A 16838-nucleotide genomic window follows, 5' to 3' on the forward strand; every position below is an offset into this window, starting at 1 on the left:
TACCTAACAATAACTAATATGGTAGTACACCATACCTAACAATGACTAATATGGTAGTATACCATACCTAACAATGACTAATAGGGTAGTACACCATACCTAACAATGACTAATAGGGTAGTATACCATACCTAACAATGACTAATAGGGTAGTATACCATACCTAACAATGACTAATAGGGTAGTATACCATACCTAACAATGACTAATATGGTAGTACACCATACCTAACAATGACTAATAGGGTAGTATACCATACCTAACAATGACTAATAGGGTAGTATACCATACCTAACAATGAGTAATAGGGTAGTATACCATACCTCACAATGACTAATAGGGTAGTATACCATTTCCAACAATGACTAATAGGGTAGTATACCATACCTAACAATAACTAATATGGTAGTACACCATACCTAACAATGACTAATATGGTAGTATACCATACCTAACAATGACTAATAGGGTAGTACACCATACCTAACAATGACTAATAGGGTAGTATACCATACCTAACAATGACTAATAGGGTAGTATACCATACCTAACAATGACTAATAGGGTAGTATACCATACCTAACAATGACTAATATGGTAGTACACCATACCTAACAATGACTAATAGGGTAGTATACCATACCTAACAATGACTAATATGGTAGTAAACCATACCTAACAATGACTAATAGGGTAGTATACCATACCTAACAATGACTAATAGGGTAGTTTACCATACCTAACAATGACTAATATGGTAGTATACCATACCTAACAATGACTAATAGGGTAGTATACAATACCTAACAATGACTAATATGGTAGTATACCATACCTAACAATGACTAATAGGGTAGTATACCATACCTAACAATGACTAATAGGGTAGTATACAATACCTAACAATGACTAATATGGTAGTATACCATACCTAACAATGAGTAATAGGGTAGTATACCATACCTAACAATGACTAATAGGGTAGTATACCATACCTAACAATGACTAATATGGTAGTATACTATACCTAACAATGACTAATAGGGTAGTATACCATACCCAACAATAACTAATAGGGTAGTATACCATACCTAACAATGACTAATATGGTAGTATACAATACCTAACAATGACTAATAGGGTAGTATACCATACCTAACAATGACTAATAGGGAAGTATACCATACCTAACAATAACTAATATGGTAGTATACCATACCTAACAATGACTAATAGGGAAGTATACCATACCTAACAATGACTAATAGGGTAGTTCACCATACCTAACAATGACTAATATGGTAGTATACCATACCTAACAATGACTAATATGGTAGTATACCCTACAATGACTTCAAGGTTCAACTAGCAAACAAGCTAACCAAATATATTACCTTTAACTTCACACTCAAGAATTGGCTGTAAAAACAAAAATAAGTTGAAATTGATACTACAAGTCAGAAGAGCATTAGTAAAGGACAAAATAAGCAAACAAAAAATATTGATAGCTTATGGAACTCCTTTTTGAGATATTTGATTGTAAAAAAAATGTGGGAAAAGGCGGATTGACATTAATTGGGTGTCAAATCGTTTATTTTTTTTTTAAATTCAGCTTAAAATTTTGATAATGACCCTTTAAGAGCTTTTAAAGTCTTTTATGAATAGAAAATATGGTGAAACGGAGAAAAAATATATTATAAGTTATCTACGTTCATATCCGTAGATATGGATATTCTAACACCCTGAAGTACCTCAGTACACCATGAGGCGGAGCCGAAGGGTGTACAGGGTACTGAAGGGTGTTAAAATATCCATATCTACGGATATGAACGTAGATAACGAATTTATCCCCGGTCTTAGTCCGAATAGGGCCCGTTTTATGGAAATTCGGGGACAAAGTGTAACGTGAAGACAACGTTTTTTTCATAATCTAAAAAAAGTTTGATTGAAATTTGGAAATTTTACATATTTTTTACCAAAGGTAGTACCCTACAGGTAGTCAAATATAAGACGTTTTTAATAGGAAGACGGAGAAACTGGATTGAGTCAAATTTGGCGCTCAATGTTGTGAGAGTTACGTCATAGATGGTGTGACGTTAACGTGGGTCATTTGTATAGCTAGGCCAGTAGTCCCATTCCTTGAAAATGTGGCAGTCAAGTGATGTATTTAATGAAATGAGTGAAAATGGTCGGCATATTAGAACAAAATCGTTAATGAATTAAATATTTGATTAAAAACATCATGGATAATCTACAGAATTCAATATTTCACAAGAAGCAATCATGGAACTAAGGAAAACTTGCGTGAAGTTCCCCGGGATAATGGTTAGCAACGTCCGGGGATATGGAATAGCAACACCCAGGGGCTATGGGTTTTGTAACGACGTGCGTTAACCAATCAAAATCCTAGATATATACTAAGACGGGGATAATATAAGTTATCTACGTTCATATCCGTAGATATGGGTATTTTAACACCCTGAAGTACCCCAGTACACCATGAGGCGTAGCCGAAGGGTGTACAGGGTACTGAAGGGTGTTAAAATACCCATATCTACGGATATGAACGTAGATAACGAATTTATCCCCGGTCTTAGTCCGAATCGGGCGAGTTTTATGGAAATTCGGGTACCAAGTCTAACGTGAACACAACGTTTTTTTCATTATCTAAAAAAGTTTTACTGAAATTTGGAAATTTTACATATTTTTTACGGGGTGTAGGGTACTACCTTTGGTAGAACCCTACAGGTAGTCAAATATAAGACGTTTATAATACGGAGACAGAGAAACCGGATTGAGTCAAATTTGGCGCTCAATGTTGTTGGAGTTACGTCATAGATGGTTTGACGTCAACGTGGATCATTTGCATAGCTAGGTCAGTAGTCCCACTCCTTAAAAATGTGTCAGTCAATTGATGCTTTTAATGAAATGAGTGTAAATGATCGGCAAAATAGAACAAAATCATTAATGAATTAAATATTTGATTACAAACATCATGATTCAATATTTCACAAGGAACAACCATGGAACAAAGGAAAACTTGCGTGAAGTTCCCGCGGGATAATGGTTAGCAACGTCCGGGGATATGGGTTAGCAACACCCAGGGGCTATGGGTTTTGTAACGACGTGCGTTAACCAATCAAAATCCTAGATATATACTAAGCCGGGGATAATACCATGTAATATTGAAAAAAAACAACAAGGAGTCGGAACATCTGAAAACAAATTCCTTAACCTGACCTGACCACATGATGACATCATTACAGTTATACAATAGGACAGAATTTAAATTACGAGTATTAATATTACGTAAGGCTAACTATTAAGTCTAGTTATGACATAACAGCAAACATTTATGAATTAAAATTATTGTAATTATATCTTCATTGTTATCAATTATGTATAATTCGTGAGCAGGCTGACGCGAAAAATACGGTTTAGGGGATCTTTAACAAACTGATACGTCAATGGAATCCGTCCTTTGAAATATTTTAGTACACTCATAATTCCTCAAATCTCTATGGGAAGCAGTTGATATGCCATGTATATATAATTAATAATATTAAACAGTTTTCATTTGATATAAACTTCAGAAACCGAAGAAAACTTTATAACGGATTTCATTATTAAACTAACAAATAAGATGGAAAAGGTAAGATACATGTATGCTCTGAATACTGTTTTACTTTGTACTACAACTTTCATACGTTCTGATACAATTTTTATGTACCTCTACTTGCTATTTCTGGTAACCGGAAATATTGGATTTAATTTAGCCTGTTTTATATGCTTTTTGACGGGACTGTATACTTATGTTATGTTTGTCGGAGGAAAATAGTTAGTGTCGTCTGCCATACATGTAATGGTGTAGGTACAGAAAAATTAAATTGAAATTAGTAAATTAAAGCGTGACTTCAAACTTATAGTTCCCCAGACAACGAAATTATTGAGGTCATCGACATGTTGACCAGGGCACATACAAACGATTTAGGTTTGGGGTAGTCTATGATCATAAGGAGTTAAAAAAATACTATTGCTTCTATGGTTTCCTTCAAGGACTTATCAATGTGTGTAGCAAGACATTATGTCGTATGCACACTATTAACTCAACAGATGTTGTGAAATTGGGAATAACTGCAAATGTAGTCTATATATAAAATTAAACACAGATGTGTTTCTTAGATATATCGGATGTCGTTTTTGTTACTAATATAGACACATGTAGTCGTTTTTGAAATTTCAGCTGCATTTAATTCAATGCTTGTTGGACAAAAAGCTTGGGTTTATATTTATACAATATATATTTATTTTATTATAAAATGACAAAACAGAATTGATAAAACAAAGAAAGTTTATTTTTTCATCACATTTACATTTGTCGAAATTTCGAACAAAATAATTCCGAAAATATTCTCAAAGATTGAATAGCAGGTATTGGTTAACTCCTATTTGAATTACACTGTGTTAAAAAAAAATATGAAGATTTTTTCGATCACTGCATGTAAAAACGCGTGTTAATGAAATCGGTAGTCTATATCTTTTGATATCTAAACTGTGAAATTGACCTTTTATGAACAACATTTTGTTGGTTTGTATTGCTATAATCTGTTTGCCTTTGAATGTATAGTGATAATGAATAACTCATAAAAACATATTCATTTTCCTTGTCAAATAAAAGAAAAGGGCCTCGGTGTTCGAGTGGTCTAAGTTGTCGTACTACTGTATCACTAGCCTATCAACACTGTATTTGTAAACTCAGAAGCACTCGACTCGAGTACTAGTGGACTAGAATTGTAAGTTTTCCTACACGAAGGTCACTGGTTCTCTTTGGACAATCCAGCATCCTCAAACAATAAAAACTGACCGCAATGAAATTTCACAATGATGTTGAAAAAGGCATTAAACACCAATCAATTATTCAAACCGTCTACTTCAGACCAGTAATAGTAATATACATTTGTTTCATTGACTTTCCTTTAGTCACGAGGCACTTATATAATTCATTAGTGAATTTTCCCTTTATTTCGATACAATTTTATTGCCTTTACGATGAAAATTTAAATGATGAATGTTTTATTTGATTGTCTTGATAATATAGGTACATTCTAATTTAAAACTTATAAAACCTTTACGCACAATCTTCACTATGCGACACGGATGACGTACTTCACATCAACGTATACCAAATTTAATTCTTTCATGCCATGCTATGCGCTCATTTTACTAGGTAGGGATTATATGTATCATTGTTCTTATAACGAGACAAAGCGAGGTGTAAAATATTGACAATCATAATGACTACCCATGTTGAAATAAGAACAAAGATTGAGTAGTTTGTTGTTGTTATTGATTTTCTTGAATGTAACCAGTCTTCAAGCAAAGATTGAGGAAAACCCCTATGTTAATTGTTGTATGTGGAAATAGAGTTTATCAACGGAGCTCCTAACCAACTCAGTGGTAGTCGTTTCTTGCTGTATCATATGCATATAATAACATTGTATGTTTCATTATAATACGTTATTCTGATTGGCTAACAGCACATCACATGTTATTCATTGCATGAGACAATAACATTTATCATGCGTGATGACACGAGGTCCCACAATAAAGTGCACAGGTGAATTAAATAAAACTGGATAAAAATCGTGTTTTCATGATCCTAGCTAAAAAATGTAATTATAAGTATTGAATACTTCTTTTTGTAACTTTATAGGGTTGTAAAAAAATTGACCGTGCGTACATTTTTAGAATGAAGCGCTTCCGCGCTTCATACACAATGTACTTCGGTGAACGCTTTTACACCCCAATAAATTTACAAAAAGAAGCATTCAATTCTTAAAATATATATATTTCATTCATTGCACTTAGGAGATAACTGTATTGTATTTTAAGCTCCGACGGCATCAATTGGGGATTTGATGGTCGCAAATTAAGTTTACTGGCGACGCGTTAGCGGAGACAGTAAACGGGTATTTGCGACCATCAAATCCCAAATTGATGCCGTCGGAGCTTAAAATACAATATTGTTATCTCCATTCTAATGAAACTGACAGAAAACAACGTTAAAACATGTATTTAAAATCTGTCATATGCCGTCTGCGCTTGCGCGTGCGTCCCATAGCATCAATTGTCAATTGATGCCATGTAAGAAAGTGACGTTATCCAATCAAAATGAACGTTACAAACGTTGTTGCATTAGAATAAACAAATATCAGGCAGTTAGTTTTCTTTTTTGAATTAGTTTACAATTGTCATTTCGGGTTTTAGATTACCATACGACTTCAACAATGAGCAAAGCTCATACCGCCTAGTCAGCTATAAAATGACCCGAAATGACAAATGTAAAACAATCCTAAGGAGATGAAAAATAACAGCCAAATATTTGTACAAAAAAATGTGTGTGTGGCCGGAATTGGGGGGGGATTAATATGTTAGTGGGATCCCAACCCCCCTCAATCTGGGACAGTGGTGTGCTTATGCTTATTCATGGGGAGAACAAAACATTTGAATTTGATATTTAACACAGATGATTGATTGATTGTGTTTGAATGCAACTTTTGAGTGCCATTCTAAGGCTTTTTCAATAAAGATTGAATTGCAACTTTTGAGTGCCATTCTAAGGCTTTTTCAATAAAGATTGAATTGCAACTTTTGAGTGCCATTCTAAGGCTTTTTCAATAAAGATTGAATTGCAACTTTTGAGTGCCATTCTAAGGCTTTTTCAATAAAGATTGAATTGCAACTTTTGAGTGCCATTCTAAGGCTTTTTCAATAAAGATTGAATTGCAACTTTTTACAAAAGTATCCATATATAGAGAAAACAAAATTATTTGAAAAGCATATGTTAAAGACTGTTTTAGTTTGATTATAATGTTATAATTACAATTAATCCAAAACAAAAATAGTCGGTAAATAAATTCAAAATATGTCCGATCTGCTTTTTTTGGGACACAAAACATCAATGCGTTTGTTTTAGATCAATTTCGTGTACCTCATATAATTTTGTTATGCATTATAGATTTTACGATAAAAAGAATTTACTCTTTTTGTAGCGACACAACGAATATCCTATTTTCTTCATTTCCAGACACCTTTATTGCCCCCACTGTTATTCATTTTGACCCGGTATTATATCATTAAATGTACAACATGTTCTTCAAGAGAAACTTAATCATTTATCTCATTAACTCAACACAATATATTCGTTTTACATTAAAAGTTTTGATTCGGACTGATATTCTATATTAGTTACATTTTAAAAGCACACGATTTGATTAGCCTTGAAGCAATAACAGTAGTCACGATCAATCGTTGTTTTATGTTGACATTAATTTCTAAGAGTGACTGGCCTCTATACATCATTATTAAAAAAATATAACAATTAAAATATAGCGATCGATGGATATTGGAGTATCGTTGATTAATGAAGAAAAAATGATATACGATTATCGTAAAGCACAAACTGCAATTGTACCAACTGCAAATCAGAATAATTATACATATGTACCTGTTCAAAATCAGAAATCTGATGTTCAGTAGTTATAGTTTGTTGATGTACTTCATACGTGTTTCTCGTTTCTCGTTTTTTTCTATATAAGAACTTTGGTTTTCCCGATTGAATGAGGAAGTAAAAAAAGTACCCGTATCAATTGGCAAAATTAAAAGCCCCAAAACATTAATTGAATGGAGAACAATGGTCATATTCCTCTCTTAATACAGGGATTTCATAATGTAAAAAATGATGGATTAAACATGGGTTTAAAGCTAGCTTAACTTCTATCTCTCATATGGTATACAATATACAATATACAATATACTTCAGCACTTTATCTTTGAGACATTATCTTTCAACGAATATGTTAATATTAGTAGTTGCTTTAATAACTGTGTGAATGTTGTTACTGTAAAGTTCCCTTTTTGCGGTATTATTCCACTAACGGATGTCATGTTTATTTTTAATTTGGTCATTAGTTTCTACGTTAGTGGCATCAAATACATTTGTACTTCTGTTTTCACGATGGTTTCAAACATAGATTGAAATGTAATGAGCAGCTTTAAATTTACATTACGTTACAAAGATATTTCAAATAACATTTCACTTTATTTCTACCCGTTTTGTTAGTTTCGTAAATTAAGAATTCATAGTTGTTTAGCACGTCATCCTTGTCACATAGAGAAGAATGTGCGTATATGTTTTATAGGTTTGAAATTAGAATGTACTTATCTAGATAATCAAATCAAACATTTACCATTTAAATTTTCATCGTAAATGCATTAACATTGTATCAAAATAAACTGAAGTTTCAATAATGAATTATGTAAGTGCCTTGTGACTTCAAGAAAATTCAATGAAACAACTTATAGTATATTGCTTTGACTCGTCTAAAAGATTTAATGATTGCCTGGTTCAATAATTACTTGGTGTGTAATGCTACCTATCAACATTATAGTGCTATTTCGTGGCGGTCAGTTTTTATTAGCAAACGAAACGTCAGTCCCCTGAGAGAATAACCGACCTTCGGTAGAAACACTAACAATCAAAGTCAATAAAGATGGATGTTGAGTGCACCTGACCCATGCGACATTCGTACTCACAACCTAAAAGGGTAGTGATACAGTTGTTAGACTTCTTAGAACACTCGGCCACCGAGACCCCTTGAAATATTCATAGAACAACCATTGCGTAGATACTTTTTCATTTGAATAAATTGTCAATCCTAATTGTTGATATTGTACAAAAATGGCTAGTCCTAGGTCGACAGGTCACGACCAATCATGTTGTTTAGATGTACTTTAATCATTCTAATCATTTTCTGTGCTTTATTTTGTAATGCATTCATTTGATTGTATAGCTCAAATTTTGGGCACCATGATTGGTTAATAAAAGTTATCTTATCTTATATTACCAATCTAATGTATGAATCGCATAATTATGTGTGTAAATCAAGGTTGAGGTGAAAGGTAAGGTAAAAGATAAACTAAAATTCGCATTAACAACAAACAAAAACTACTTTTATGTTCTAATTCGTAACCTCAACCGAACATAAAACATTTATCAATTTAATACAAAACTCTCGGGAGTAGCCAGTTGCAAAAGTGCATTTTATTCAGGTAATAAGTACACGTAATTCATTATATATCAATGAGAATTATGAAAATTGTCTTGTCTCTAACTAGCACTGCAACATCAATATTTGCGACTCTTCTTGGACTATCAACCTGTAAATAATTATCATAATGTTATTTATTTGGAAAAAAGCATCTAGAGCACTTGACTGCAATGCCTCGAATGACTTTACAACTATCAAACCACCCGTGCATGAAATTCTTTCCGCATACTTTATATATCCAATCAAACTGACCTTTCTATAAATAGCATAAACACATGTTCCTTATCAAACAAAACAAACTAGCATCGATATATGTACAACTTTGATAAATATGATTCTTAGTGAATCAATCTCAGTCAATTTGACTTGCAGACAAGCAGACAAATGAAATGGCTAACTGAATGTGATAATCCTTACTTGCTGATCTTGATGCAAAATAACCAAAATATCAGTATGTGTAATTATATTTCTGCCTATCACCCGATCCGCTGATTAGTCCGTTAAAGTATCATATATCAAAAGTCAGATTAACATGTTAAATTTCCATTCCTCAGTCAAAATGTTGAATCTACCAATCTATGCAAACTTGTCAATTATTAATTACATCTGAGATAGTCATTGTCTAGCTAAATGACAACATTTTGACATACCAGCTCAGCCATTGCAAAAAATTTCTGCCCTGACGAAAAGTGGACGAAATCATCATAGAGCAAGCTTCATTGTATGAATCTGGCATTTTGGAATATATAACTTCGAAATTTGATTGTGCGCTAAATGCCCTTTCTCCTCAAGGGTTTAGAAAAAAAATTGAATTATACATAAAAATATATAATCCTGTATTTGCAGAGGTTTTCTTTTCTTACAAATACAGAATTTCAAATGAAGATAACTGTGACGTGACTTATTCGAATTGTTTACACCAAATGGGTGAATTGACCCATCGAAAAAGGCAGATCACTGTATTTCTTCAGTTTCATGCTGATCTAAATTTCAATTCATTTAGTCGATTTTTACTCTGAAAGAAATAATTTATAGTTCTTATTTTTCAGAAATTTCCTCACAAATATGTTGGTGAAAATTGGTTTTTGTTTTATTCTAGTATTTTTTCAAATTAATTTTAATTAAGATTTCTTTGCACGTTGAATTTCCCTGATACCATTGTGTATCGTTTTTTAATGTTTTCGGTTTGATACTATTTCAGTCTTTTTATTTACGACTAATTGAATAATCTTAAGATTTATTACGTTGTGTTAATGGCATACTTTTTCACAGACGTGAACTTGACATTTTCCATTAATTCATAAAAAGCATATGAAAAATGAACGTAGTAGATACAATAAAATGATTTTTTAAAGTTTTTAGTATGTTTCGTAGTATTAATTATTGTTTTATGTTTTTTCTTTCATAAACTTTATTGCTCAAGTCATCTTTATATAATTCAAAGAAATTTGTTATGTTTTTTTCTCTCAAAAACTAGGTAATTCTAAAACGATATTAGGATTAACGAAGTATCAAAATAAAGATAAGGTAACGATCCAGCAGTCTTTGAAGAGCTGTTGAAACTTCCATTACTTAAAAAAAAGATGGGATATGATTACTAATGACACTCTTCAATAGCACGAGGACACAGATTTAACAACTAAAGATAAAAACATGGCCTTCAATAATGAGAAAACCAAATACCACATAGTCAGTCATGGATGTTCTTTAATGACATAATTTCGGGAGAAAATAACAATAAACAAAATGTACATAAAAAAAATGCACATCATGACTGATTCATGTTTATGAGTATAATTTTATGCAGTTGTTGAAGCATTACATGCAGTGGTCACAGCGTTGTATGCAGTGATCACAAAATTAAATGCCGTGATCACAGCGTTGTATGCAGTGATTACAAAATTAATTGCCGTGATCACAGCGTTGTATGCAGTGATCACAAAATTAAATGCCGTGATCACAACATCATATGCTTAGGTCAATACATTATATGCAGTAGTCAAACCATTATGTGAATGCCTTTGGATCACGCCAGTATTAGCAATTGTCGGAGCTCAAAAGATTCTATAATAAAAAAGACAAGAGGGTATAAAAGAAAAATTACAAATAATGAAGATTTGAGAATTACTTTGAAAGGACGCAGTGGCTAACAATTAACACACAATGGGAATAGACCAACTAATCTGTACGTATTAGTCACAAACTTTTGTAATGTTTGGCCCCCAATACATTTCATTTAGCATTTTTCTTTTTTTTTTTATTCATTTCCTGTGTAACTGTCGAGTCTCTTTTTAGACGGATCGTTCTTTTTGGGTGCAAAATTTTGAGCCTGTTATTAATGATTTTTTTTTAATTTCCGCTATAGATTTATCTGATCTTAATCCAGTAATAGTTAAACAAAATATGACTTAGATTTTTATAAATACATTTTATGCAAATGTCATACAAGTTGAGCTTGCCATAAAACTAGATTTAATCCACCATTTCTACATGAGAAAAACCTTTACGAAGTCAGGAATACGACAGTTGTTGCCATTCGATTGATGTGATTGAGCTTTTGATTTTGCCATTTATTTAAGGACTTTCCATTGTTAATTTTCCTCAAAGTTTCTTGTCATTTTACTTTTTATATATAAACAATTTTGCGTAATACAATCTTAACAGACTTATCTCAAAATAACTAGAAGTATTTATATTATACGTGTATTGTTCTATATTAAGCAGATTTATGAAATGTCAAACCTAAATGGCAATGAATATTTTGATTTTGACATGTACAACTCTGCACTTCAAGTATTTGATTGATATTTTAAAATTTCAGGTATATCTAACGAAAGCTTTTTGACACTTTTTAAACACTTAGGCGCCTATCTTAATTGATTCGATTAGTTTATGTGAAAGCTTCTAACTGATTTCGTCATTAAAAACGCTCTGATTCAAGCTAAAATATTAAAAATCTATCAGATATGACACTTTTCAGATGGTTTTTGTCATAAATGAAAGTGGCCGCATCCGTGTTCATCCCCAACCTTTAATGATGCCAGTACGCGATATTTGTGCCTTGAATTGTCAAAAACAGCCCATATTTAAGTAGCAGAAGCATTTTACTTTCAAAAAACATAGCTTGAAGATTACATTTTAACAATTTTGTAAAACTGCTATATTTTGGGGCCAAAAATTGGTCTTACTGAACCTTCTCCTTTGTCCTAGAACTATAGAGGGATTTTATGTAGATTAACCATTATTATCAATGTCTGCTGATTTAATATTTTACATTATAATGTTAAATTGATATTAATCAATGTGAGTACTTGACTATATTATAAGTTTAAAGGAAAAGCATTACATAAAAAAAAACCATATGATTGAAACATGAACAAAAATCAAAAATATGACAATTTTGTGTTAAAATAAATTTAATCCGATTATGTCAAATTTTGTAACAATTTTAAGTTTAATTATCAGTGCTTGAAATTTTCCATGAAAAAGAAATATTGTTTGAATTGACAATGCAATTTCTTCTGAGATCAATAATTTTGATATAAGATTTAAACCACAACCTCCAAACATGATATTAAGGAGGCTCGCGGGTATATTTTTTATTTATTACCTTTAGTAGTCGTTAATTTATCATATGGTAAAAAAATTATTCCAAAAAAGTCAATTCGTGTTGGCCCCAGGTGACTTTTAAAATGTAGATATCATTGAAAAAGCTCAAAATTGTCTCCCTTTGGTGCAAACATGCAATTTTTGGCATTAAGCATCTTTTTTTTAACTCATCTTTGACCTATATTGTTTTATTGTGGTTTTCGAATAAGATTTTCAGTAACTAAATAATTTTAGAATTTAACCGATTTCTGTAATTAGGTCTTTTTTTATTTCGATATTACCGCTATTTCTCAAATTAGTTTAACAGAAAGAAAGGACATTAATAAAAATGTATGATTCTTTCGAAGGCAAATTATGAGCGTAAATGAATGGTGATCCCATGTATTTCATATTTCTATTATGTATAAGATAAAGTTCATTTATAGAAAAATATAAGGAAATCCTATGTTAAAATGTTTTTTTTATTTAGACCCGCGAGCCCCCTTAGTTGAACAATTAATTTAGCTTGTTTCCGTGCATCCGTTTTCTTTATATTGGAATGGAATTACCTGACATCGTGTTTTCATTATGACTAGTATGCATCGCATAATTTATTATATACCATAACTATTAACATTTGTTTGTCCATCTTATGCATTTCTATCCATTAAACAGGTTAAAATGCAAATAATTGATCCAGCAGATATTGACAATAATGATTCATTTACATGAAAGCTCTCAATCGTAAAATATCAATTCAATACTTGTATTTCAAAGTTATGCTTGTAAAAAGTCAAATGTTAAAGTTTCACGTTTTGTAATAAGATTCACGACTTATAATTCAAGACGTTATGACATTTTAGATAACAGATGTCTTATAGAATAAACAATGTTACTTTAAACGATAAGGCATCCTTTAACAATTATCTTTGGATTTACTACAGATCAAACTGCAAGCTATAGTCAGTGTGTACATATTGCGTTCTATCTACTACGTAAATATCTTGGACAATTGCTTTTCAAATCTCCGACTGTACGTTAATGTTTAACTCATCTTGGTCTTTTTAAATAATGAGAAGGTATTAATGTAAATAACATCATGATCTCTCCACATTTCCCTTCACGAGTAATAAATGCCACGATTATGTTAAACCGTTCAAAATAAGACTACTTATTTATTAATCATGTTGATCTAGTAATAACGTTTGAGCATGAAAGCAAGTGTTAGGTTTGATATTTATATGTTTCCAAATAAGAATGTACAAAACAAACTAGAAAAAAAACCCCAAAAAACAATATTATTCATTCTTGTACAAGGTTGGGCTCACAAATATAGCTGTTGCAGCTACGTTGCGTAGGGTTACATATATATTGAATACTTAATAGATACATATAACTAGGTTACAAAAAACCTCCAAAAACAAAGACACCAATTTGATCCTTTAATATACAAAGCACACTTTATTTACAGTCGTACAGTCTTTAGTTTTTCTTCCTTTGTTTTTATTCCGTTGTTTCTATTCTGATGTTTGACTTTTGTTGTTTTTTTATTTTGGCATGGCGTTATCAGTTAATTTTCGACTTATGAGTCTGAATATATTTTACCTCTTTTTGTTGTTCTAAATAAAGGCAACAGTAGTATACCGATGTTCAAAACTCATAAATCGATAGACAAAAACAAATCCGGGTCATAAACCAAAACCGAGGGAAACGCATTAAATACAAGAAAATGACGCCACAACATAAAAATGTAACACACACAGAATCGAAATATTAGACAAAGCCCGATGCGAAATAAATATAACAACAAAACTTAAAACATGATTATGGGATATAAAAGTACCGTGACATGTCTTATAATAATGTGAATTCACATACTCATTCATTGGTATGAGTGCCAATAGCAAACATTCAATCTAAGTCACAATGCCAAAAAAATTAACGATTATAGGCCAAAGTACGACTCTCAGCACTGATCCTTGACTTTCACTGAACAGCAAGTTATCAAAGCGTCCAAAATGACTAGTGAAAAACCATTTAAACGGACAAATCAACGGTCTAATTCATATAAAAACGAAAATAAGAAAAAAACTTATGAACCCAACCAAACAAACGGCAACCACTGAACAACAAGTTCCTGATTTCAGACAGGTGCATTTAAAGAAGAACGGGTTTAAATGTTTTAACAGAAATTCTTTTTAGAAATCATTTCATTCATCAGTTTTCCAAAATATTTTCATGAAGCTTGTAATAAAAACTTATTTTGTAGTACAATTTATAAAAGTACGTTTGTTAAGATATTGGGCCTAGAAAAGAATACCGACAAAATGTATTAATGTAGTTAAACATTTAATTATCAATTAAAAAATGAGTTTAAACACAATTTTATAAGTTATTTTAATTCCATGTAATTTTAAAAGTAATGTTTGAAAGGATTTTAAATGGATGTCGATAACGTAATGCAGCTAAGGTATTTCAATTGGAAGTTAACACGAACGAAGCTATATATAAATATTTATTTGCACTATAATTAAATGCAATAACGTTTCAAAATTTTAAAAACAATTCAGCTGTCTTAGAGTTTTAACAAATAGTTATGTTAAGGTATATAAGTATTTGACGAAATCTTAATTCAGCAAAAATAATTAAAATTGGAAGTTAACACGAATGCATCTTTATATAAATATATATTTTTGCACTATAGTTTAAGCCAATAAATTCACAAATTTCAAAGACAATATATCTGGTTTAGTGTTTAACAAATAATTATGTTATTTTTCACAGAACTTGCATATGAATGCATATCTAAATATATATAAAGCAAAAACAATTATTTCCAGTATTATATTAGATTGACAATAAAAATAATCTAAGTTTGCACTCAATACTTCTGTTTAAAGAAACTGTGGTAGTTTTTTTATAGTCTCATTGGTCATTGTAAAAATATCCATCCTGATGTACATTTTTACTCGTCCTTCTACCTTCATTTCCATGTAAATGGAAAGAAGAAAAGAGAAGTTTAGGTTCTGTCAGTTGCAATACATTCAAACGTTTTTCAATAAAAAGTAAAAGAAGGGTTCTTTCAATTAAAAGTGAAAATTGTAACACTTATTTGTTTGAATATCCCTTTAGTAATATTTCTTCCCTCTTTTATATTACCTGTTGTCACATTTTATAAGTCAGTATATACTTGATATACAGTTTTTAAGACAGACAGCTAGATACCATAAACATACTACGTATACACAAGCCAGAGTCTGAGCTTGATTTGCTATATGATATAAAAACTAAACTGACGAAAAAAGGTCATTTATTCAAAATCATAAAATGCAAAAAATACATTTTGCTAATAAAACATTTGACATAAAAGTTCATATTTAATATGAAATAATAATACATAATTACTACGAAATTACATCAACTAATATCATTATAATTGAATAAATGACAAAGAATAGCAAAGGTGGGGAGAAAAACCTGCCCCATAAATAAACATATATACATATCTACTTCAAAAGATAAAATAAAGGGCGGTATGTGGGTGGGAATTTTGAACAAATTGTTTGATAAGAATCACAAGTTAACACATCAAATGCTGATGATAAAAGGAAGTGATCACAATGCACTTACACGTGAACTCGTGCTGACCCGCAAGGCCATTGACCAATAAGAAAGATGATATCCAATCATGCATTGGTCATAAAAGAAATTTCTCTGCACGTGAAAACAAGTTATCTAATTTCAACAATTTATCATTTAATTAAGTAGGACACTCTGACCCTTTGACCAGACTAGAGACATTATACATTTACAGTAATAAAAGCTCACTCTTTTATTTAAGTCGGTTAGTAATAACCAATTAAACAGAATTATCTTCTCTGCTGTCTTAAATTATTTTATTCCGCTTAATTTTCAATTAGCAAATAAAACAGGTTTTAAGACAGACAGCTAGATACCATAAACATACTACGTATACACAAGCCAGAGTCTGAGCTTGATTTGCTATATGATATAAAAACTAAACTGACGAAAAAAGGTCATTTATTCAAAATCATAAAATGCAAAAAATACATTTTGCTAATAAAACATTTGACATAAAAGTTCATATTTAATATGAAATAATAATACATAATTACTACG

At 31.2% G+C, this 16838-nt stretch overlaps 1 long non-coding RNA gene across 1 annotated transcript in view; it reads left to right on the forward strand.

The window, feature by feature from the left end:
- The first annotated feature begins 3531 nt into the window (after positions 1-3531).
- LOC134692107 (uncharacterized) overlaps positions 3532-16838 on the forward strand; it is a 32568-nt gene continuing 19261 nt past the window's right edge. Inside the window, exon 1 of the long non-coding RNA XR_010102224.1 lies at positions 3532-3652. This is a non-coding gene — a long non-coding RNA (uncharacterized LOC134692107). The remainder of the gene's footprint in view (positions 3653-16838) is intronic.

The sequence above is a fragment of the Mytilus trossulus genome, chromosome 12 (genome assembly GCF_036588685.1).
Source record: "Mytilus trossulus isolate FHL-02 chromosome 12, PNRI_Mtr1.1.1.hap1, whole genome shotgun sequence".
Lineage (NCBI taxonomy): Eukaryota > Metazoa > Mollusca > Bivalvia > Mytilida > Mytilidae > Mytilus > Mytilus trossulus.